The following is a 25,087-nucleotide window of genomic DNA, read 5'->3' as shown; positions in this document are numbered from 1 at the left end:
CAGTTCTAAATGCAGGTGCTGACGGGATTGGGGCAGACCTTGCCCTGGGCCAGGCTGGTTGCTTCAACACAGCTGTCCTTCCCCAGGGCCATCCTGCCCCCGCCTCACCCAGTTCTTCGGTGATGTCTGGGGAAAATCTGTGCTTGTCACAACTGGCGGGGAGGGGCCCCTGGAATAAAATGGGTGGGGCCAGGGATGCTGCTGAACCCCACACAGTGCCCAGGAGGGGCCACCAGCAGAGGATGACCTGCCCCGAATAACCCCAGTGCTGTGGGGGAGACCCTGCACTAATAGTATCCAGACCCACTGGTGCCCCTAGATTCCTGCACACTCAGGGACTCAAACCGGGTCACCTCTGTATCCCGAGGTGACCTAGAGTGGGGCAGCCAGGAGGGCTGAGATGAGTATCGGGGGTGAAATGACAAATCTCTGCCCACTCTCCCCACTGCACCCCAGGGGCGATGGCCTCTATCTCCTCCCTGTGCAGGTAGCTTTTCCCTCAGCCATTTCTTCTTGTCAAGGTCCCTGTCGCAGGTTGGGTTCCCCGAAGATGACGTTGAGAGCAAGGATTGGAGTGCAGGTGATCGATGTGAGACTTGCAGAGAACATATACAGCTGCCATAGGGTCCCGCAATTCCACTCCTGGGCAGAGATCTGGAGAAAACTCTAATTAAAAAATATACATACACCCCTGGGATTTCCCTGGAGGTCCAGTGGTTACGACTCCGTGTTTCCAGTGCAGGGGGCATGGGTTCCATCTCTGGTCAGGGAACTAAGATCCCACATGCCTTGTGACAAAAAAAGAAAGAGAGGGGGGGGGGAGGGAGGGAGGGAGAGAGAGAGAGAGAGAGAGAGAGAGAGAGAGAGAGAGAGAGAGAGAGAGAGAGAGAGAGAGAGAGAGAAGAAAGAAAGAGAAAGATAGAAGGAAGGAAAGAAAGAAGAAAGAAAGAAAGAAAGGGAAAGAGAAAGAAAAAAGAAAGAAAAGATATATGCACCCCAATGTTCATTGCAGCACTATTTACAATAGCCAAGACGTGGAAGCTACTTAAGTGTCCACTGATGGATGAATGGATAAAGAAGATGTGGTACATATATACAATGGAATATTATTCAGCCATAAAAAGAATGAAATAATGCTATTTGCAGCAACGTGGATGGACCTAGATATTATCTTACGAAGTGAAGTAAGTCAGAAGAGAAAGACAAATATCATATGATCTCACTTATATGTGAAATCTAAAATACGACACAAATGAACTCGTCTATGAAACAAAAACAGACTCGCAGACATAGAGAACAGACTTGTGGTTGCCAAGGGGGAGAAAGAGTGAGGGAGGGTTGGATTGGGAGTTTGGGGTTAGCAGGTGCAAAGTATTAAATATAGGATGGATAAACTACAAGGTCCTACTGTCTAGCACAGGGAACTCTATTCAGTATCCTGTGATAAGCCATAATGGAAAAGAAAAAAAGGTTTATTTATAGGTTCCATCCCTAACTGAGCTGGCCCATCCCCTCCCATGGTTCTAAGTGCAGCCCAGGGCTGCAGACTTCCCACCGTGGTCTGCAGCTCCAGAGCAAGCCACCTGCAAACCAGCCACATCTTCCCAGGGGCTGGCAACTCTCCTTTGCTACTGATTCCAAGACACATGCAGAGAGCAAAAATGTGACCATGAAAAGAAACTCAGGTGTGTTCAAATCAGGGAAATCACTTTCTTATCTCTGTTTAGTACTTGCTTAATTTTAGAATAGCTTAGAGTCACAAAGAAGTTGCGCAGATCTGTACAGAGTGTACAGAGTGCCGTGGACCCCGACCCAGTACCCTTATTTCCAACATGTTAGTACGTTAGTACGACATGTTTATCCAACTAAGGAATCAAGATGGATACATTATTATTAACTAAAGTCCACACTTTATTAGAATTTCCCTAGTTTTCCCCTAACATCTTTTTTCTCTCCCAGTCTCCTCTGGGCTATGACATTTCTCAGATGAGCCTGGGTTTTGATACCTTGAAAGTTTGGAGGAGGACTGGTCAGGTATTTTGTCCCTCAATTTGTTTGTCTCTTTATTTTATGATGTTTTTCTTATGGTTGGTCTGGAGTTATGGGGTTTGGGGTGGAAGATTCAGACAAAGATAAAAATGCCATTCTCCTCAGGTCACATCAAGGATACACACCATCAACGGGACTTGTTGACAAACGATTTTACTCGTGATCACCTGGCCAGTATCGTCTTTTTCTTTTCTTTTCTTTTTTTCTTTTGCTGCGTTCAGTTTTCGTTGCTGCACGCAGGCTTTCTCTAGTTGTGGCGAGCGGGGGCTCCTCTTCGTTGTGGGCACATGCTTCTCATTAGGGCGGCTTCTTTTGTTTCAGAGCACGGACTCTAGACGTGCAGGCTTCTGTAGTTGTGGCATGGGGGCTCAGTAGTTGTGGCTCCCAGGATCTAGAGCGCAGGCTCAGTAGTTGTGGCCCACGGGCTTAGTTGATCTGTGGCACGTGGGATCTTCCCGGACCAGGGCTTGAACCCGTGTCCCCTGCATTGGCAGGTGGATTCTTTTCTTTTTTTCTTTTAGAACCAAAACTTTAATCCCAAGGATTCTCACAAAACATATTACAAATGACAGCATGAAAAAAATATTGCACAGTAACGCAAAATTCAGCTCTACAATTTACTCTTAATCTGGCAGGACATTGGTATATTGATCATCTCAATTTCCAAAAAAATATTCCAAAGAGCTATGTATTCATGTACAGCAATCACAGAGGGGACTTGTGACCTAATTCAACAGTCTTGGACAACATCGGCTGCATCTCGGGGATCTTCACATTCAACAAGTGCGAAGCTGGGAGGGATTTTAGCAACGCACTCACTGCCTAGTGGTCCATAATAGCCTAAAGCTCATTTGAATTCAGTCTTCTTACCACTGTTTCCAAGATTCCCTACATAAACTTTAGAGTCCAACGGACAGGAATCACGATGCAAGACGCTCGTGCCTCCTGGGTTTCACGGGCCACAGGGTGATCCCGGGCCTCCAGAATCTGGCAGCTGAATCTGCTCCCACAAGCTGTCCTGTGGGGATGCTTTTCCCCCTTTGTGTCCAGCCCAGGGCCCTGCTGTCTTGGCCCGGCCTCCTGGGCAAGAGGGTGAACCCCAGCTCCCAGGAGCAGACACTCAGAGCCCTGGTGACCGGACTCACGGGGATGGGGCGCAGCTGGACATGTGTGGCTAGCCTGGTGGTGTTTGGCCCTGTGTGCAGTTCCGGTTCCAGCTGAGAAAGTGCCTCGCTGTGTTATTTTCTTCTGGTTGTGTAAGGATCCCGGGTGTCATTTGATAGAAATGTAGATGGTGTGTTCTTTCTCTCTTTTCTCCCTGCTTCCTCTCCTCCGTCTCTCCCTCCCTGGCTCCCTGTCCCTCTCTGCCTCTCCCTCTCCCTCCCCCCTCCCTCTCTGTCTCTCCCTCTCTTCTCTCCCACTTCCCTCTCCCTCTCTCCCTCTTTCCATCTCCCTTTCCCACTTCCCTCTCCCTCTCCCTCTCTCTCTCTCTCCCTCTCCCTCTTGCCTCTCCCTCTCCATATCCCTCTCCCTTTCCCTCTTTCTTCTCCCTCTTTCCCTCTCCCTCTTCCCTCTCCTTCTCTCCATGTCACTCTCTCCCTGTCCCTCTTCTCTGTTCCGCTCTCCCTCTATTTTGTTCCCTTTCCCTCTCCCCCTCCCTCTATCCCTCTCCCTCTCCCTCCACCTCCTTCCCTCTATGGCGAGGGAAGGAGGTGGAGGGAGAGGGAGAGAGAGCAGGAGAGGGAGGGAGAGAGGGATAGACAGAGGGAGCAAAAGACGTCTCTCCCTCCCTCCCTCCCTCTCCCCCTCTCCCCCCCCCTCTCTAAAGAGGGAAGGAGGGGGAGGGAGAGGGGGAGAGGGAGAGGAAGAGAGAGGAGGGAGAGGGAGAGAGGGATAGAGGGAGGGAGCGAAAGATGTCTCTCCCTCCCTCCATCTCTCCCTCTCTCCCTCCCTCTTTCCCTTTCCCTCCCTCCCTCTCCCTCCAACTCTCCCTCTCCTTCTCCCTCCATCTCTCCATCTCCCTCACTACCTCCAAGAGAGGGAGAGATGGAGGGAGAGGCAGAGACAAGGGAGAGGGAGAGAGGGAGAGGGAGAGGGAGGGGGGAGAGAGGGAGAGAGAGGTCTGTTCCTCCCTCCCTCTCCCTCTCTCCTCCTTCTCTCCCTCACCCTCTACCTCCCTCCATCACGTTCCCTCCTTCTCACTTTCCCTCCATCTCCCTCTCCCTCTGTCTCTCCCTCTGTAACTGTTAGTTAATTATATTAATGAACATCTGTAAGAAATGTTGCAATGATTTCCCTAATGTGAGAGCCTGGGGAAGGTAAATCTGTCTTCTAGGATTTCCTACCTGGAGCTCAGAAATTTAGGTGTTGTTTTAGCTCTCCTACACTCTCTTCACCCAATCCCACCTTCCTGTTGGGGATCGGACCTCCCTATTAGCTATCTCATACCTGTAAACTGCCTGCTTTGTGACATCGTTCTCCTACCTAACCTACTACCACTTGGTAGACTCTTGGGGTTTCCATGGAGTTGTTTGTAAACAAATTTGCATCATCACAAGTGACCAGTGACCAGTAACCAGTGACCTTTGGACTGGGCACATGTGCCGTTCAGCTGCAGCCACTCAGACATCCTCCAGTGTTGTCTCCTCATCCCTTGTATCTGCAGTTGATGTTTCCTCTTCTTCTCTGACCATGGCAGGTAAGAAAAGAAACCTTTTTGTGTGTGTGTGGTACACGGACCTCTCACTGTTGTGGCCTCTCCCGTTGCGGAGCACAGGCTCCGGACGCGCAGGCCCAGTGGCCATGGCTCACGGGCTTAGTTGCTCCGCGGCATGTGGGATCTTCCCGGACCAGGGCACGAACCCGTGTCCCCTGCATCGGCAGGCAGACTCTCAACCACTGCGCCACCAGGGAAGCCCAAGAAAAGAAACTTTTTAAAGTTTTTCATTACATTTATTTTGCCCCTAAATTTAGTAGTAGATTCAAAGTAGCATGGAATAATGAGAGAGACTATTGAACTAGAATTCCGGAGACCTAAGTTCAGTTTTACTTTGACATTTACTATCTGTGTGACTTTGGACAAATCACTGACTGTCTCACAAAGCGTGTTTTTTTCCTTATCTGTTACATTAGAGAATAAAAAGTCAGGGAACAAAGTCAAGGCAGAAGAGAAGCCAACAATTCCCAAGACGAAGCGAAAGAAACACCAAACTGAGCTTATCCAAGAGAACTTTAAAAAGCCTCGAACCGCCCTAGCCACGCGCATGCTGGAGTCTGTGACAGTTTTTCACGCACTGGGGAAGAAGAATGATAAGAAAACTGGGCTCTCTTCCTGTCGGGTCTTGGGAAATTCAATCAACCCTAAAGACCGCCAGCCACCCCCAGCGATCCAGCCATGGCGGCATACCCCACGTGAGGGTCAGGGTCCTGAGAAAACTCAAGGCCAAGCCCAGAAACCAGACAGCAGTGCTGAAAAAGAGTGTCCATCTCCATCCCAGTATGAGCTGCCTCCTCCTGGGAAGGTCAACTGGATGCCTCTGCCTTTTTCTGCCTGGGACAAGCCTCAAGCTCGACCTGCTCCTCGGAGGCCACAGTCTCTGGCCTCACATTGGCCTGCTGTGGCTGACCGTGCCCAGCCTGCTTCTACTAACCCAGCTCAACCTGCTGCAGTGAGTTCACCCCAGCCACCTCCTGCCTCTTTGCCAGGTCCCGCCAAACCAGCTCAGCCAACTGCGACCAACCCAACCCAAGCGGGTTGGACCGACCATACCCAGCCTAGTGTCCGTCCGTCTGCTGCTCCGAGGCCTGCACCGTACAAAACTTCACCTTGCACTTCTCTCCAGCGGGAGCCTGTTCCCCCTGCTCTGACTAAGCGCCAGTCCCCACCGGAGCTCCAAACCCCATTTCTATTCCAAGACTTCAGCAAGCACCAAATTCAATGGAGGCAACCCAATGTTCCTGAGCCAGTAATGTCAACGCCCATCGAACAAGAGCAGAGGCCAGAGCGGGAGGCCATGAAGAGGCGGCTCAACAAGAACGTGAGAATGCTGCCAAATACACCTCTCTGGGGAAACTGACGTTTTTCACTGAGAGGGAAAAAGAAATGGAAATTGCTGACTACTACGGATACGTACAGTAAGAGCTGCTAGGATTGTTGGTGCCACCTTGGGTACCAGCTGTTCTTCCATATATAGATAAGATAGGTATAAATTTCTCTAGTTATTTTGATATATTTAAAAACAATTAAACTGAAGAAATAAATGTAATAGGATTAATAGATGAGTAATAAACCTTTTGAATTTTGAGATGCTGCCAACTGTGACATGGTTTTGTTTTGATGGGGCTGGAATCAAAGTCTGCATGTGAAAGGAAGGACTGAAAGTTGGATGGGAGAAGGAAGGAAACGGGAGGAAAGGGGTGAAAACTGAGGAAAGAGGAAGGAACTTGGCCCAGGGCTAGGAAGGCCAAGAGATTTATGGATTTATGAAAGGAAGCAGGAGTGAGGATGAAATGGCAGAAGTAAAAAGCAGGGTCAGAGGTCAGGGTTGAAAGAACAAAATTTGAATAGAGTTGAAGATGACAGAAGATGAGTCTAGGCTTCCTAGGAGAAACAGAAAAAGTCTCTTGGGGAGGTTGGCCTTAAGTCTCACAACCACCAGATAGGTATTTATGAAAAGAAGAGGTTCAGGACACATCTCTGAAAGGTTTGAGTTGCCTTATGCAGGTGTGACCATAGTGGGGGAATAGGGAAATCTACCAGAGAAGTGGCTCGGGCTCCGAGTTATCCTAGGGGCAGCTGACGACAGGGGCAGAGCCAAGGGAACTGCTGCATCAGGAGGCCCACCAATAGGGCCTGGTATGTACATCACCATGTACTCAACACCTAAGCACCAGGGCAGCCAATGCACTACTCAGTTAATCCTGGCAACAACAGGCAAGGTCAGTATTCCTGTGCCACTTCACTTAGAGAGGTGCAGCAGAGGGCTGAGGTCACATCGCATGTGGAGGTACAAGGCCTCAATTGGAGGCCCAAATGCCTCCGAAGTCCTCAGTATTTGCAAGTGCCCGCAGGTGGCCAACCTGGCTTTCAGAGCACAGCATCCTGAGGTTACTGGAGGATGAAATCAAACTTCTGGACGGGCCTAAATATGAACTTGAGGGACTTCCTCCATTGACCACGGCACATGCTGCCTTCTGTAAACATCACCAGTGGCTGAAACGCACGAGAAAAATGCGAGGGAAGCGGCCACTCTCACGGGTGAGAGTGGTGGGGGCACACACACTGGGCAGCCGCTCCAACAGCCACAGGACGCAGGCGCACAGCGCTTCAGGGGCTCCCTGGGAGGCCTCGTGGGGCAGCTCGAGGGAGTGAGGGTGGGAGAGAGCGGCAGTGGTGGGCGTCAAAAGGAATGCAGTGGGGAGAAGGGAGAGATGGAGACACTGGATAGTGACTATGGGAAATCTGGCAATTTTCATTTTCAAAATTATTTTTCTGAGATATCATTCACATGCCATAAAATTCACCTTCTGAAACTGCAAATTCAGTGTCATTTCATACATTCACAAGCCTATGCAACCATCAGCATCATCTAACCCATCACGTTTTCATCACCCTAAAAAGAAGCCCCCGTAACCATCAGCAGGCCCTCTTCATCCCCTCCTCCTTCAGTCCCTGCAACCATTCATTTGCTTTCTGTCACTACGGTTTTGCCTTTTCTGGACATTTCATGAAATAATACACATATGACCACTGTGTTTGGCTTCTTTCAATTAGCATAATGTTTTCAAGTTCGTCCATGTCGTAGCATGTGTCAGTACTTCATTCCTTTTCATGACTGTATATTTCACATATACACCCCATTTAAAAAATCCATTCCTGCACTGATGGGCATTTGGGGTTTTTTCACTAATAAACTCCATTTATTGAGAGTTTATTCTGTGCCAGGCAGCACCAGGCTAAGTTACTGACCTTATTTCACAGATAAAGAGGCTTGGAGAGTGTGAAGAGTTTGCCCAGGATTAAGAGCTAGCAATTTGGGGAACTGGGGTTTGAACTCAGCGAACTTCAGAGGTAACAGACTCACATGACAGAACATTAGAAAAGGTACATACACAAGACAATTCAATGAAAAGTCACCCTTTTTCCCACTTTCCCCAGCCACACGTTTCCCTCCTCAGAGACATCTGCTTTTGTCGTGCTGTGGGTCCTTCCAGGGAAATATTTATACCCTAACATGTATGTATCACAATTGATTGACTAATCTGTCCCACTGATTTTAAATGTCACTTTTATGGTATAATAGATTCTTACACCTATTTATATTACTCTTTTCAGAGCTGTCCTATTTTTGCCTGTTTTATGTTTGCCATTTCTCTAAAATTCTTATCTTCTTTTTGATTAAATTTTTTTTCCTTTTCTTGTTTGTTTCTCTTAAGGCATTATCCATTATGTTCATTCACTCGTATTATTTTATTTAATTAATTTAATTAATTTATTTGTTTAGTTTTTGTGGTGTCAGGTATTAGGTGCAGCACGCAGGCTCTTCGTTGCAGTGCATGGGGTCTTCCCTGTGCCTCGTGGGCTCTCTAGTTGTGGCGTGTGGGCTCCAGAGCACGTGGGCTCAGTAGTTGCGGCGTGCAGGCTTACTTTCCCTGCAGCATGTGGGATGTCAGTTCCCCAACCAGGGATCGAACGTGTATTCCCTGCACTGGAAGACAGATTTTTAACCACTGGACAACCAGGGAAGTACCCACTCTTGTATTATTTTAAATGTAGTCTTCATTTCTGAATTATTTTTCTTTTATTTTGAATTCTGTCCTGAGTTCTATCATCTTACCTAATTCTGGTTTATGCTGTTCTTTCATCTTTTTTTATTTTGGTAAAATACACATAAAACAAAATGTAGTATTTCAACCATTTTCAAGTACACAATTCAGTGCCATTAAATACATTCACAATGCTGTGCAAACATCACCACTCTCCAAATTCAAAATAATTATGTCAAAAAAGATTGAGCAGGACCTCAGAAAGATGGAGGCAGCCGCACAGTCTCTGAATCTCTCCAAACCCTGACATGGAAGAAGATCAACTAAAACCAAACACCCATAGGTGGCATTTGTCAGCATTTACCATTTCCAGAACTTTTTCACCATCCCCAACAGAGACTCTATAGCCATTAAACAATAACTTCCCATTCCCTCCTCAATCCATGTTCTTTCAACTTTTGCATTCTTTTTCCTAACATCTTTTAAAAGCCCACTGTGAAATAACAGGTTACAGTTTTGATCTGGTTTATGGACCTGTCTTTTCCAACTTGATTTTATTGTCTGAAGAGATGCTATTCTTCTCCTTATTCTCTTTTTTCTTTCACTACGTCTATATGGGATTTGATCTCAATCCTTTTCTGTCATTGATTTTTGGATGAAAAGAAGTTTTAAAGCACTTTGAAATGGAGGTGCGAGGCCATGTGGAAACACGTTCTCCATGGCTGTTTCATCAGTGGGCTTTTTCATAGGACAAAGTGCAGAGAAAGGACCCCATGAAAGCAGATCACCTTAGTAAAAATGATGTAGTTATGATTTCACCCAAGATTGGTCACAAATCAGCCTGGGAAACTCAATGAACCAGAGACAAGGTATAATGCCGTCTCTCCTTCTCTCTGCCTCAGCTCTCAAGGATTGGTCACCTACATGTTATTAGGAATTATTATTTGGTTTCTGTTCATAATTACCATCAGAAGACACAGCACTTATGGGCCCAATTACACAGCCCAGCTACACACCATTCTTCTTCACTGTGGCTTCCTGTCCACCAGCAGGAACTTGATTTATATTTGTTCTCCCTTCACCACAGCCCAGGAATTTTTGTGACTGACTCTCAGTCTCACCAGAATCTGTAGCTCTCACTCTGTCCCAACATCCCACCCCATCATTTGCTCCCCGAAGTGTACTCAAGAAATTTAGGTAAACTGGATATTTTACCATTGTTCACCATCTCTTATGAAACCAGAAGAAGAGCAGCTTTCTTATGGAACGACGCAGAACTTGTAAAGATAAAACACCAGTCTGCACGAGAAAGGGAAGAAGAGAATGATGGAAATACTTTCTGGAAAACTATTTTTACATGATGTTTTGTTTGTTCCTGGTAAATAAATTGAAATCTTCTAAATATTCAAACAAAACCTAAACCACTAAATTCAATAATACAGGAATATAACTTTTAAAAAAAATTTCTTTGGCTGCACAGCATGTGGGACCTTAGCTCCCCAACTAGGGATTGAACCCACGCCTGCTGCACTGGAAGTGCAGAGTCTGAACCACTGGACCACCAGGGAAGTCCCAGGAATAAATCTTTTAAAGGAGAAGTTATAAATCCCTTGGTTATATGAACTGGAGACTTTTAGTAAGAAGTTATGTATTTAAAATGACTTGCAGCTTGAAAGGAAGGAAGGAAGGAAGGAAGGAAGGAAGGAAGGAAGAAAAAGGGACTTCCTTGGTGGTGCAGTGGATATAATATCAAAACTCAGTAAATTAATTTTAAAAATTTATAAAAGAAAAACAAGCTGAAATCCACTGACTAATTATTCAGGCTGTTATATCTCGCTATTTCCAGATACATTCCTTTATCAACTTTTGGTAAAAGGTTATGCTATGTGAGGACAAATGAATTACAAACTTTTCTCTTTTTCCAAAATTTGAGAAATTCTCCTACACTTCTACCTTCATATTTTATAAAAAGGGAAAAGTACTGACAACCCTGATACTTACATTCAATTGCATCATCTGGCCACATGCCTTCTACATCAATCAAATATCTACAAAACAACAAAATTCAAGTCATTTGTAAATAAAAAGAAAATCAAGTTTTTGCAAAAATGGTCCAATTTCGCTTTACAAATATAGATATAAAAATCCTAAGAAAATATCAGCACATCTAATCAATAATTATTAAAGAATGATATATACCATGACTACAAAAAGGCTTTATTCCAAGGATGCAAGGATAATGCAACTTTAGAAAATCTATTAATATAATTATTTACATTAATACAACAATTTAATTAATAAATGAAAGAGAATAAAATACAGGACGAAACTGGCAGATGTTAAAAAGTTATCTGATGACATACAACAGTCAGTTTCAGTCAAAATGCTTTGTACACTCAAAACAGGAGACTTAATATGACAGAGTATTCATCACGAACCAACAAATAACAAAAGACAAATTAGGATCAAGATTAACATCATATCTAAAAAACCCTAGCTAACCAACCATAGGAGCCAGAAGCTTAGGAATCACCGACACTGACAGCTATTTCTCCCTCACCCTCACCGTCAACCCACCACCAGTGCTAACAATGATACTGCCTACATACCTCTAGCATCTGTCCACATCTTTCCACCAAAATGACCACCACACCCTGGTCCAAGCCACCATTATGCCCAATTTCTACAAAAGTCTCCTAACTTGTTTCCTCGCTTCCACTCTTTCTCCCCGCAGTGTGTTCTCCACTCGGTAGCAAAACGATAGGTTGAAAGTGCAATTGGGTATGTTCCACACACTCACCTTCCACAAGAAAGTTCAATGGTTTTCTATTCCTCTTAAAGTCTGAAACCTTAAACATAAGCCTGCACGATCGAGCTCCTACCCACACTTGCAGCTCCATCATCATGACATGCTCCCACAACAGCCCCACCATCCCAGCCAGTTCCTCCCACACAGCATATGCTTTCCTCTTATAGGGTCTTGTGCTATTCCTTATGCTCAGAAATCTCTCCCCAACGTCCCTATCTGGTTAATACCAACTCATCCTTCAGATATCAGCTGAAACATCCCTGAATAAACCTTCTCTAAACTCCATGATGAGATCAAATGCTCCCTAAAATATGCTCTCATGGTACCATGTCCCTCTCCTTGGCACTTGTCAGAGTTGTAATTCGACATGCAGAGTATGATTCTTGACTATCTATTCCCTCTCTGCACTGTTAGAATTCACAAAGGGCAGGTCAAGTCTCTTCACTCACAAAATTTCACAAGTCGTTTTGCTAGCACCCAGCACAGTGCTTAACATAACAGATGCTCAATAAGTATTTCCTGCATGAACAACCATAAATTGGTACAGTGTAGCAACATCCACAAAAGGCATAAGGGCAGGGGAGAGCGAGAAGATGGCGGAAGAGTAAGACGCGGGGATCACTCTTCCTCCTCACAGATACATCAGATATACATCTACACGTGGAACTTCTCCTATAGAACACCCACCGAACGCTGGCAGAAGACCTCAGACCTCAGACCTCAGGCAAGAAACCCCCCCACGTACCTTGTTAAGGCAAAAGAAAAAAGAATAAACAGAGACAAAAGAATAGGGACGGGACCTGCACCAGTGGGAGGGAGCCGAGAGGGAGGAAAGGTTCCCGCACACTAGAAGCCCCTTCGCGGGCGGAGACTGCGGGTGGCGGAGGGGGAAGCTTCAGAGCCGCGGAGGAGACCACAGCCAACAGGGTGCGGAGGGCAAAGCGGAGAGATTCCCGCACGGAGGATCGGTGCCGATCAGCACTCACCAGCCCGAGAGGCTTGTCTGCTCATCCGCCGCGGCGGGCGGGGCTGGGAACTGAGCCTCGGGCGGATCCCAGGGAAAGGTCTGGAGTTGGCAGAGCGAAAACAGCCTGAAGGGGTTAGCGCACCACGGCTGGCCGGGAGGGAGTTCGGGAGAAGTCTGGAGCTGCCGAAGAGGCAAGAGACCTTTTCTTCCCTCTTTACCTCCTGCTGCGCGAGGAGAGGGGTTTAAGCGCGCCGCTTAAAGGAGCTCCAGAAACGGGCGCGGAGCTGCCGAAGAGACAAGAGACTTTTTCTTGCCTCTTCGCTTCCTGGGGCGCGAGGAAAGGGAATTAAGGGCACCACATAAAGGAGCCCCAGAAACGGGCGCGAGCTGCGGCTGTCGGCGCGGACAACAGAGACGGGTGTGGGGCGCTACGGTTGCTGCTGCCGCCACCAAGAGGCCTGTGTGCGAGCGCAGGTCACTCTCCACACCGCCCCTCCCGGGAGCCTGTGCAGCCCGCCAGCGCCGGGGTCCCGGGATCCTGGGACAGCTTCCCCGGGAAAACGCGCGGCGTGCCTCGGGCCGGTGCAGCGTCACGCCGGCCTCTGCCGCCGCGGACTCGCCCCACATCCGTGCCCCCCCACCCACCGCCTGAGTGAGCCAGAGCCCCCGAATCAACTGCTCCGTTAACGCTGCTCCTTTGACCCCGCCCTCTCTGAGCGAAGGGCAGACGCCCTCGGACGACCTGCGCACAAAGGCGGGGCCAGGTCCAGGGCTGAGCCCCAGGAGCTGTGCGAACAAAGAGAGGGGGTGGTCCCTCCCAGCAGCTCAGAAACAGCAGGTTAAAGCTCCACAGTCAGCTTGAAGTGCCCTGCATCTGTGGAAAACCTGAATAGACAGCGAAATATCCCAGGTTGAGGAAGTGGACTTTGGGAGCAAGATATACTATTATTTTCCCCTTTTTTCTTTTTGTGAGTGTGTATTTGGGTGCTGCTGTGTGAGATTTTGTCTGTGTAGCTTTGTTTTCACCATTTGTCCTGGGGTTAGACCGACCTTTTTTTTTTTTTTTTTTCTTTAATAGAAATTTTTCTTCTTAATAATTATTTTGTTATTTTAATAACAGTATTTTACCCTACTTTATTTTGTCTTCTCCCCTTTCTTTCTTCCTTTCTTCCCTCCTTTTCCTATTTCCCTCCTTCCTTCCTTCCTCCCTTCCTTCCTTCCTTCCTTCCTTTATTCCCTCCTTCCTTTCTTTATTCCCTCCTCCCTTCCTCCCTTCCTTTCTTCCTCCCTCCCTTCCTTCCTTTATTCCCTCCTTCCTTCCTCCCTTCCTTTCTTCCTCCCTCCCTTCCTTCCTTTATTCCCTCCTTCCTTCCTCCTTTCCTTTCTTCCTCCCGCCCTTCCTTTCTTCCTCCCTCTCTTCCTTTATTCCTCCCTCCCTTCTTTATTCCCTCCTTCCTTCTTCCCTTCCTTTCTTCCTCCCTCCCTTCCTTTCTTTATTCCCTCCTTCCTTCCTCCCTTCCTTTCTTCCTCCCTCCCTTCCTTTCTTTATTCCCTCCTTCCTTCCTCCCTTCCTTTCTTCCTCCCTCCCTTCCTTCCTTTATTCCCTCCTTCCTTCCTCCCTCCCTTCCTTTCTTCCTCCCTCCCTTCCTTTCTTTATTCCCTCCTTCCTTCCTCCCTCCCTTCCTTTCTTTATTCCCTCCTTCCTTCCTCCCTTCCTTTCTTCCTCCCTCCCTTCCTTTTATTCCCTCCTTCCTTCCTCCCTTCCTTTCTTCCTCCCTCCCTTCCTTTCTTTATTCCCTCCTTCCTTCCTCCCTTCCTTTCTTCCTCCCTCCCTTCCTTTCTTCCTTCCTTCCCTCCCTTCCTCCGTTCTTCCTTCCTTTCTTGACTTTCTACTTTTTTCTCCCTTTTGTTTTGAGCCGTGTGGATTAAAGGCTCTTGGCACTCCAGCCAGGTGTCAAGGCTGTGTCTCTGAGGTGGGAGAACTAACCTCAGGACACTGGTCCACAAGAGACCTCTCAGCTCCACGTAATATCAAACGGCGAAAATCTCCCAGAGATCTCCATCTCAACACCAAGACCCAGATTCACTCAAGGACCAGCAACAAACAGTGCTGGACACCCTATCCCCAACAAAGAGCGAGACAGGTCTACAGCCCCATCCATTAGCAGAGAGGCGGCCTAGAATCACAGTAAGGCTACCGACATCCCCATACACGCCCCCAGACGTGGACCTACCCACCAGGGAGACGGGATCCAGCCTCATCCACCAGAACAGGGGAACTGGTCCCCCCAACCAGGAAACCTGCTCAACCCACTGAACCAACCTCAGCCACTGGGGACAGCCACCAAAAATAGATAGAAATTCGAACCTGCAGCCTGCGAAAGGGAGATCCCAAACATAGTAAGATAAGCAAAATGAGAAGACAGAAAAACACACAGCAGATGAAGGAACAAGATAAAAGCACACCAGACCTAACAGATGAAGAGGTAATAGCCAATCTACCTGAAAGAGAATTTAGAAAAATGATGGTGAAGATGATGCAAAATCTTGGAAATAGAATAGACAAATTGCAAGAATCAGTTAACAAGGACCTAGAAGAAATAAAGAGGAAGCAAGTAATGATGAGCAACACAATAAATGAAATGAAAAATACTCTAGACGGGATCAGTAGCAGAATAACTGAGGCAGAAGGACGGATAAGTGACCTGGAAGATAAAATAGTGGAAATAACTACTGCAGAGCAGAAGAAAGAAAAAAGAATGAAAAGAACTGAGGACAGTCTCAGAGACCTCTGGGACAACATTAAACGCACCAACATTCGAATCATAGGGGTCCCAGAAGAAGAAGAGAAAAAGAAAGGGACTGAGAAAATATTTGAAGAGATTATAGTTGAAAACTTCCCTAATATAGGAAAGGAAATAGTCAACCAAGTCCAGGAAGCACAGAGAGTCCCATACAGGATAAACCCAAGGATAAACACGCCGAGACACATAATAATCAAACTGTCAAAAATTAAATACAAAGAAAACATATTAAAAGCAGCAAGGGAAAAACAACAAATAACACACAAGGGAATCCCCATAAGGCTAACATCTGATCTTTCAGCAGAAACTCTACAAGCCAGAAGGGAGTGGCAGGACATATTTAAAGTGATGAAGGAAAAAAACCTACAACCAAGACTACTCTACCCAGCAAGGATCTCATTCAGATTTGATGGAGAAATTAAAACCTTTACAGACAAGCAAAAGCTGAGAGTACAGCACCACCAAACCAGCTTTACAACAAATGCTAAAGGAACTTCTCTAAGCAAGAAACATAAGAGAAGGAAAAGACCTACAAGAACAACCTGAAACAATTAAGTAAATGGTAATAGGAACGCACATATCAATAATTACCTTAAATGTAAATGGATTAAATGCTCCCACCAAAAGACACAGACTGGCTGAATGGATACAAAAACAGGACCCATATATATGCTGTCTACAAGAGACCCACTTCAGACCTAGGGACACTTACAGGCTGAAAGTGAGGGGATGGAAAAAGATATTCCATGCAAATGGAAATCAGAAGAAAGCTGGAGTAGCAATTCTCATATCAGACAAAATAGACTTTAAAATAAAAACTATTACAAGAGACAAAGAAGGACACTATATAATGATCAAGGGATCGATCCATGAAGAAGATATAACAATTGTAAATATTTATGCACCCAACATAGGCGCACCTCAATACATAAGGCAAATACTAACAGCCATAAAAGGGGAAATCGACAGTAACACAATCATAGTAGGGGACTTTAACACCCCACTTTCACCAATGGACAGATCATCCAAAATGAAAATAAATAAAGAAACACAAGCTTTAAATGATACATTATACAAGATGGATTTACTTGATATTTATAGGACATTCCATCCAAAAACAACAGAATACACATTTTTCTCAAGTGCCCATGGAACATTCTCCAGGATAGATCATATCTTGGGTCACAAATCTAGCCTTGGCAAATTTAAGAAAATAGAAATCGTATCAAGTATCTTTTCTGACCACAACGCTATGAGACTAGATATCAATTACAGGAAAAGATCTGTAAAAAATACAAGCACATGGAGGCTAAACAATACACTACTTAATAACGAAGTGATCACTGAAGAAATCAAAGAGGAAATCATAAAGTACTTAGAAACAAATGACAATGGAGACACGACGACCCAAAACCTATGGGATACAGCAAAAGCAGTTCTAAGAGGGAAGTTTATAGCAATACAATCATACCTTAATAAACAGGAAGCAACTCGAATAAACAACTTAACTTTGCACCTAAAGCAATTAGAGAAGGAAGAACAAAAAAACCCCAAATTTAGCAGAAGGAAAGAAATCATAAAGATCAGATCAGAAATTAATGAAAAAGAAATGAAGGAAACAATAGCAAAGATCAATAAAAGTAAAAGCTGGTTCTTTGAGAAGATAAATAAAATTGATAAACCATTAGCCAGACTCATCAAGAAAAAAAGGGAGAAGACTCAAATCAATAGAATTAGAAATGAAAAAGGAGATGTAACAACTGACTCTGCAGAAATACAAAAGATTATTAGAGATTACTACAAGCAACTCTATGGCAATAAAATGGACAACCTGGAAGAAATGGACAAATTCTTAGAAATGCACAACCTGCCAAGACTGAACCAGGAAGAAATAGAAAACATGAACAGACCAATCACAAGCACTGAAATTGAAACTGTGATTAAAAATCTTCCAACAAACAAAAGCCCAGGACCAGATGGCTTCACAGGCGAATTCTATCAAACATTTAGAGAAGAGCTAACACCTATCCTTCTGAAACTCTTCCAAAAGATAGCAGAGGTAGGAACACTCCCAAACTCATTCTACGAGGCCACCATCACCCTGATACCAAAACCAGACAAAGACGTCACAAAGAAAGAAAACTATAGGCCAATATCACTGATGAACATAGATGCAAAAATCCTCAATAAAATACTAGCAAACAGAATCCAACAGCACATTAAAAGGATCATACACCATGATCAAGTGGGGTTTATTCCAGGAATGCAAGGATTCTTCAATATACGCAAATCAATCAACGTGATACACCATATCAACAAACTGAAGGAGAAAAACCATATGATCATCTCAATAGATGCAGAGAAAGCTTTTGACAAAATTCAACACCCATTTATGATAAAAACCCTGCAGAAAGTAGGCATAGAGGGAACTTTCCTCAATATAATAAAGGCAATATATGACAAACCCACAGCCAGCATTGTTCTCAATGGTGAAAAACTGAAACCATTTCCACTAAGATCAGGAACAAGACAAGGTTGCCCACTCTCACCACTCTTATTCAACATAGTTTTGGAAGTTCTAGCCACAGCAATTAGAGAAAATAAAGAAATAAAAGGAATCCAAATAGGAAAAGAAGAAGTAAAGCTGTCACTGTTTGCAGATGACATGATACTATATATAGAGAATACTAGGGATGCTACCAGAAAACTACTAGAACTAATCAATGAATTTGGTAAAGTAGCAGGATACAAAGTTAATGCACAGAAATCTCTGGCATTCTTATACACTAATGATGAAAAATCTGAGAATGAAATTAAGAAAACACTCCCATTTACCATTGCAACAAAAAGAATAAAATATCTAGGAATAAACCTACCTAAGGAGACAAAAGACTTGTATGCAGAAAACTATAAGACACTGATGAAAGAAATTAAAGATGATACAAATAGGTGGAGAAATATACCATGTTCTTGGATTGGAAGAATCAACATAGTGAAAATGACTGTATTACCCAAAGCAATCTACAGATTCAATGCAATCCCTATCAAATTGCCACTGGCATTTTTTACAGAACTAGAAAAAAGAATTTCACAATTTGTATGGAAACACAAAAGACCCCGAATAGCCAAAGCAATCTTGAGAACGAAAAATGGAGCTGGAGGAATCAGGCTTCCTGACTTCAGACTATACTACAAGGCCACAGTAATCAAGACAGTATGGTACTGGCACAAAAACAGAAATATAGATCAATGGAACAGGATAGAAAGCCCAGAGATAAACCCACACACATATGGTCACCTTATCTTTGATAAAGGAGGCAAGAATATACATTGGAGAAAAGACAGCCTCTTCAATAAGTGGTGCTGGGAAAACTGGACAGCTACCTGTAAAAGTATGAAATTAGAACACTCCCTAACACCATACACAAAAATAAACTCAAAATGGGTTAAAGACCTAAATGTAAGGCCAGACACTATCAAACTCTTAGAGGAAAACATAGGCAGAACACTCTATGACATCAATCACAGCAAGATCCTTTTTGACCCATCTCCTAGAGAAATGGAAATAAAAACAAAAATAAACAAATGGGATCTAATGAAACTTAAAAGCTTTTGCACAGCAAAGGATACCATAAACAAGACCAAAAGACAACCCTCAGAATGGGAGAAAATATTTGCAAATGAAGCAACTGACAAAGGATTAATATCCAAAATTTATAAGCAACTCATGCAGCTCAATAACAAAAAAACAAACAGCCCAATCCAAAAATGGGCAGAAGAACTAAATAGACAATTCTCCAAAGAAGATATACAGATAGCCAACAAACACATGAAAGAATGCTCAACATCATTAATCATTAGAGAAATGCAAATCAAAACTACAATGAGATATCATCTCACACCGGCCAGATTGGCCATCATCAAAAACTCTAGAAACAATAAATGCTGGAGAGGGTGTGGAGAAAAGGGAACACTCTTGCACTGCTGGTGGGAATGTAAAATGATACAGCCACTATGGAGAACAGTATGGAGGTTCCTTAAAAAACTACAAATAGAACTACCATATGACCCAGCAATCCCACTACTAGGCATATACCCTGAGAAAACCATAATTCAAAAAGAGTCATGTACCAAAATGTATATTGCAGCTCTATTTACGATAGCCAGGACATGGAAGCAACCTAAGTGTCCATCAACAGATGAATGGATAAGGAAGATGTGGCACATATATACAATGGAATATTACTCAGCCATAAAAAGAAATGAAACTGAGTTATTTGTAATGAGGTGGATAGACCTGGAATCTGTCATACAGAGTGAAGTAAGTCAGAAGGACAAAAGCAAATACCGTATGCTAACACATATATATGGAATCTAAAAAAAAAAAAAATGTCATGAAGAGATTAGTGGTAGGAGGGAATAAAACACAGACCTACTAGAGCATGGACTTGAGGATATGGGGAGGGGGAAGGGTAAGCTGTGACGATGTGAGAGAATGGCAGGGACATATACACACTACCAAATGTAAATTAGATAGCTAGTGGGAAGCTACAGCATAGCACAGGGAGTTCACCTCTGTACTTAGTGACCACCTAGAGGGGTGGGATAGGGAGGGTGGGAGGGAGGGTGACAAAAGAGGGAAGAGTTATGGGAACATATGTATATGTATAACTGATTCACTTTGTTGTAAAGGAGAAACTAACCCACTATTGTAAAACAGTTATACTCAAATAAAGATGTTTAAAAAAAAAAAAAGGCACAAGGGCATAAACTCTTTGATGCAGAAGTCCAATTCTGAGTGAAGTTAACTGAGACAAAGCATATATATTCAAAGATGTTCACACAGGAATGTTCACTACTTTGACATTTTATAATATCAAAAACTTCTGACTTTTATATGTTCATCAATAAGCAAACGAACAATGCAGCCTTAAAAAATAATCAAATGAGACCTAATGAAACTTAAAAGCTTTTGCACAGCAGAGGAAACTATGAACAAGACCACAAGACAACCCTCAGAATGGGGGGAAATATTTGCAAATGAATCAAAAAGGATTAATCTCCCAAATATATAAATAGGTCATGCATCTCACTATTAAAAAAACAAACAACCCAATCAAAAAATGGGCAGAAGACCTAACTAGACATTTCTCCAAAGAAGACATACAGATGGCCAAGAGGCACATGAAAAGCTGCTCAACATCACTCATTATTAAAGTAATGCAAATCAAAACTACAATGAGGTATCAACTCACACCGGTTAGAATGGGCATCATCAGAAAATCTACAAACAACAAATGCTGGAGAGGGTGTGAGGAAAGGGAACCCTCTTGCACTGCTGGTGGGAATGTAATCTGATACAGCCACTATGGAAAACAGTATGGAGGTTACTTAAAAACTAAAAATAGAATTACCATATGATCCAGCAATCCCACTACTGGGCATATACCCAGAGAAAACCATAATTCAAAAAGACATATGCAGCCCAATGTTCATTGCAGCACTATTCACAATAGCTAGCACATGGAAGCAACCTAAATGCCCATCGACAGATGAAAGGACAAAGAAGATGTGGTACATATACACAATGGAATATTACTCAGCGATAAAAAAAGAACGAAATTGGGGCTTCCCTGGTGGTGCAGTGGTTGAGAATCCGCCTGCCGATGCAGGGGACACGGGTTCATGCCCCAGTCTGGGAGGATCCCTGATGCACAGAGCAGCTGGGCCTGTGAGCCATGGCCGCTGAGTCTGTGCGTCCGGAGCCTGTGCTCCGCAACGGGACAGGCCACAACAGTAAGAGGCCCGCGTACCACAAAAAAAAGAGAATGAAATTGGGTCATTTGTAGAGACGTGGATGGACCTAGAGACTGTCATACAGAGTGAAGTAAGTCAGAAAGAGAAAAAAATATTGTATATTAATGCATATATGTGGAATCTAGAAAAATGGTACAGGTGAACCAGTTTGCAAGGCAGAAAAGAGACTCAGATGTAGAGAACAAACGTATGGACACCAAGGGGGGAAAGTGGGGCAGGGCGGGGGTCGGTGGTGGTGAGATGAAATGGGAGATTGGGATTGACATATATACACCAATATGTATAAAATAGGTAACTAATAAGAACCTGCTGTATAAAAAATAAATGTTTTAAAAATTCAAAAATAAATAAATAAAATTAATTAATTAATTAATTATTTTTTAAAAAAAGAATGAGGTTGGAAGACTGTCAAAACAGCACACAACAGATCACACACTCAAGCCCCGGAAGATGGGGAACTGCCTTAATTCCCCCACTTCGGATCACATCTCCATGCCTCACAAGTCTCAGTCTGACTGGGCTAGCTTTGGCAAGGGGACGGAGATGGATCAGGAGCCGCTGCTGCCATATCTGGATCAAGTTCCAGTTTTGGTCTATCATCCAACACCTAGCCAGACATGCCCAGCCACTCAGCTGAGAGGAACAAATTAGGATAGCTCAAAGAATAGGCCTCAAACAGCATCAGCCTGAAGGAGTTTATGACCCTGGAAGAAATGGATCAGAAGAAAGAATCCGGGGGACTTCCCTGGTGGTGCAGTGGGTAAAGACTCCACAATCCCAAGCAGGGGGCCCGGGTTCATTCCCTGGTCAGGGAACTAGATCCCACAGGCATGCCGCAACTAAGAGTTTGCATGCCACAACTAAGGAGCCCACCGGCTGCAAGTAAGACACGGTGCAAACCAATAAATTAATGAATTAAATAAAACAAATATTTTTTAAAAAGATCTGGGAGTGTGGGATCTGCATGATGGACTTTGTTTATGCAAATCCAATTTGATTACTGCTGTGTATGCAGATCACCTGGGCTGTACAGGTGACTGGCTGATGAGACCCTTCACGTGCCCCTCCTGCATGGAGACAGTTGATGCAGCACTGCTTCTGTCCTACGAGACTAACTGAGCCAGTGTCTCACCTGACTTCAAGTGAACCATCATTTGTGGTGGTTTTGATCTTTTGTCATTGAGCCCAAGGAGCCACGGATTGGGAATTAAGATCATGCATGAAAGTTTCCTAAAAATTCCTGAACGGCTGCAGATGTTGGGGAAAAGTATGTGATCTTTTAGATCACATGTAAAGCCTTCACCCAGTGTTTAAAAATATAATTGTGTTTAGATCTTGTTATTTCTCCAGTACATAGGAATTGTGTAAGTGTTACAGCAGCTACATATGTTTCACTCGTGTGTGGAAGATTAGGATAAAGATAGTGGTTGTTTTTCCTAAGTGAGATAACTTTCTTCTTCCCCCTACCCAAATTCTTTTCTGAAGTTACTGGCATTTGGGTCAAGGTTTTATTTAAAGCTACAGTTTACAACACTGGCACAAAAAAACTAGTTTTAAGCTTGTTTGCATAGTTCTTTTTTTTTAGAATAAACATAGAGCATTTATTTTTTACTTTATAGGAACTCCACAAGTTAAGGTCCCATCGTTCTTTGGCTGTGATTGTTGTTACTATTGATGTTGCTGTTTTCTGTCTTTGCTGGTTCTTTCTAATCTACCATTTGCCATTATTGGCATATGATCATCTCAGGGTCACAAGATGGCTGCTGTAAAGCCAAGAATCATATTCTCACAAAACAAGGAGTGAGCAGAAAAAGAGCCCAAATGCTCATTTACCTAATGCATATTATTTTTCTTTTTTCAGAGAAAAATATCATTCTCATAAGCACAATAACAGCCTTCCCCTAATTACTCATTTGCCAAAACAGATTGATATGACCATTCATAAGACAATTCATGGCAAAGAGGGATAGGATAATGATTGTCTCAGCCTAACAAGGATTTATCCACTAAAGCTGAATGCTTCACTCCTCAAAAAATCATAAAGTTCTATAAGCAAGGAAGAACTACTAAGGAACTGTTAAGTAAACCATTCAGAATTGTTTGTCCAAGACCATATGATTCTTTTTTTCCATTGGAAATGGAATTCATTGCCTTAGGTCTTCTTGAATAGTGTTCTCTTACTGTTGGGGCTGGCTCTGTGCTTGAAAACCAGTTCATTTATAACCTGTTACAAGTGCGATATCTACTGGCAGTTAAGAAAGGCAGAATTCAAAGTGATCTCCTAGCTTGTAAGCAAACCGAGATTCATTGTCCCTCTTCTCATGAAAAAAATGAGTTACTGTGTCCAGAAACTAACTCTAGTAAACGGGTTTAACATTACCCATTCTTATGTGTTTCATCTAATCATTTTGGTTGTTAATTTGGTGATAATTAAAAGTCAAGGTAAATTTTCAACATTAAGAATTCTGATTTATTGAGCTTGAATTATGCCACCATGCTTATGTAAAAATGAAAGAGGCACCATGGTTAAACTGAGAAAAGTTTCTCAGTTGTAACAATTTTGACTTATTCTTTCCTGTGACCTCCTTCCCTGTTGTCTTGAACCACAGCAAAAGGATACTGCATGTCTTCTTATTGTAGTGCTGAGGTTACTGAAGTCCTATAAAACACATCTCAGTCTCTGTTTCTTGGAAGGAAAGTCTTGCTAGTTGACTGACAATTCTAAGCAGGGAGAATTAAGATAAATGTGTTTCATGTTTTACACACAAATGCAGAATTTGTATAATCACGACTTCACAGTTGTGATCTCAAAAAAGAAGGAATTTCTCCTTTATATATTTCTTGCAATTAACGTAAGAACACTCTGAATCTCTAAGCTTCTGAAGTGTTAGAAGTAGAGATGGTCTAGGAAAGATGGAGTTGTAATGTTTTACCCATTTAGCATGTGTGTATTTTTCCTTATGTACTCGAAGGTGACATATTTGTTCAGCTCAGTGATACTACAGTAGCTAAAAAAATCACTCATTACTACAAGGAGAAGCAATCTCAACCTAACAAATCAGAAGTGTTTCTTATTATTTTATATTGAGTTGAATATTTAACTCAACACTTTTCTACATACAAAACACAAGTCACTTGAAGGGTTCTTCATAAGTTCATTATACAAGAATTTAGTATGTCATAAGCACTTAAACATTTGACATTTAATTGTAGTAGTATGCATGTTGGTTAATTTTCTTATGACCCCATGATGAGTTTGAGAAAAACTCAAAGAATTAGAATATCTGGTTCTATTAAATTCTTACATGTATCTTGCTGAAATTTTTGTTCATTAATTTATATCCAACTACATAAAGCAAATTTGGAGGGAAAAATAATAATAAATAAATAATGACATCTCCAAATATTTTCCTAGGAAGCTGTCCACCATATATTAAATTATACACCAAAATGTCTGAATACTATACCATTGAATCACATGTACAGTCAGTTCTGTATATCCAACGGTTCCATATCCTGCAGATATGGAAGGCCAATTATACTACACCATTTTACATACGGTAAAATGAGCATCTGAGGATTTTGGCATCCATGGGGAGTCCTAAAACCAATCCCACTGCAGATAACAAGGGAGCATCGTATATGCTTACATCTGCATTTTTACGTCTGAAAATATATGTGCTAAATTATGACTGGTGGCAACCTCTGAGTAGGAGGCAAAATTGCCTTCCACTTCATACATTTCTCTGACTGCAGTTTTTGCATTCAGCGTACATTAGCTTGCATTACTATTGTAAACAGAACAATTTAAACATGGTCTGCCGCTTGGGGTTGGCAACTCACCTGCAGATGAGGTAGCCAGTCCTGTTTAAACCA

At 43.4% G+C, this 25,087-nt stretch overlaps 1 long non-coding RNA gene and 1 pseudogene across 1 annotated transcript in view; one reads left to right on the top strand and one right to left on the bottom strand.

Annotated features, from left to right (window-relative positions):
- Window positions 1–349: 349 nt before the first annotated feature.
- The window catches only part of LOC136794078 (uncharacterized), a 120,637-nt gene continuing 95,899 nt past the window's right edge, over window positions 350–25,087 (bottom strand). Inside the window, exon 8 of the long non-coding RNA XR_010840356.1 lies at window positions 350–654. This is a non-coding gene — a long non-coding RNA (uncharacterized lncRNA). The remainder of the gene's footprint in view (window positions 655–25,087) is intronic.
- Window positions 21,662–22,330, top strand: LOC131755474 (RING finger protein 11-like; annotated as a pseudogene).

This window comes from Kogia breviceps, chromosome 4 (genome assembly GCF_026419965.1).
Source record: "Kogia breviceps isolate mKogBre1 chromosome 4, mKogBre1 haplotype 1, whole genome shotgun sequence".
NCBI lineage: Eukaryota > Metazoa > Chordata > Mammalia > Artiodactyla > Physeteridae > Kogia > Kogia breviceps.
This window is presented reverse-complemented; position numbering and strand designations above follow the sequence as displayed.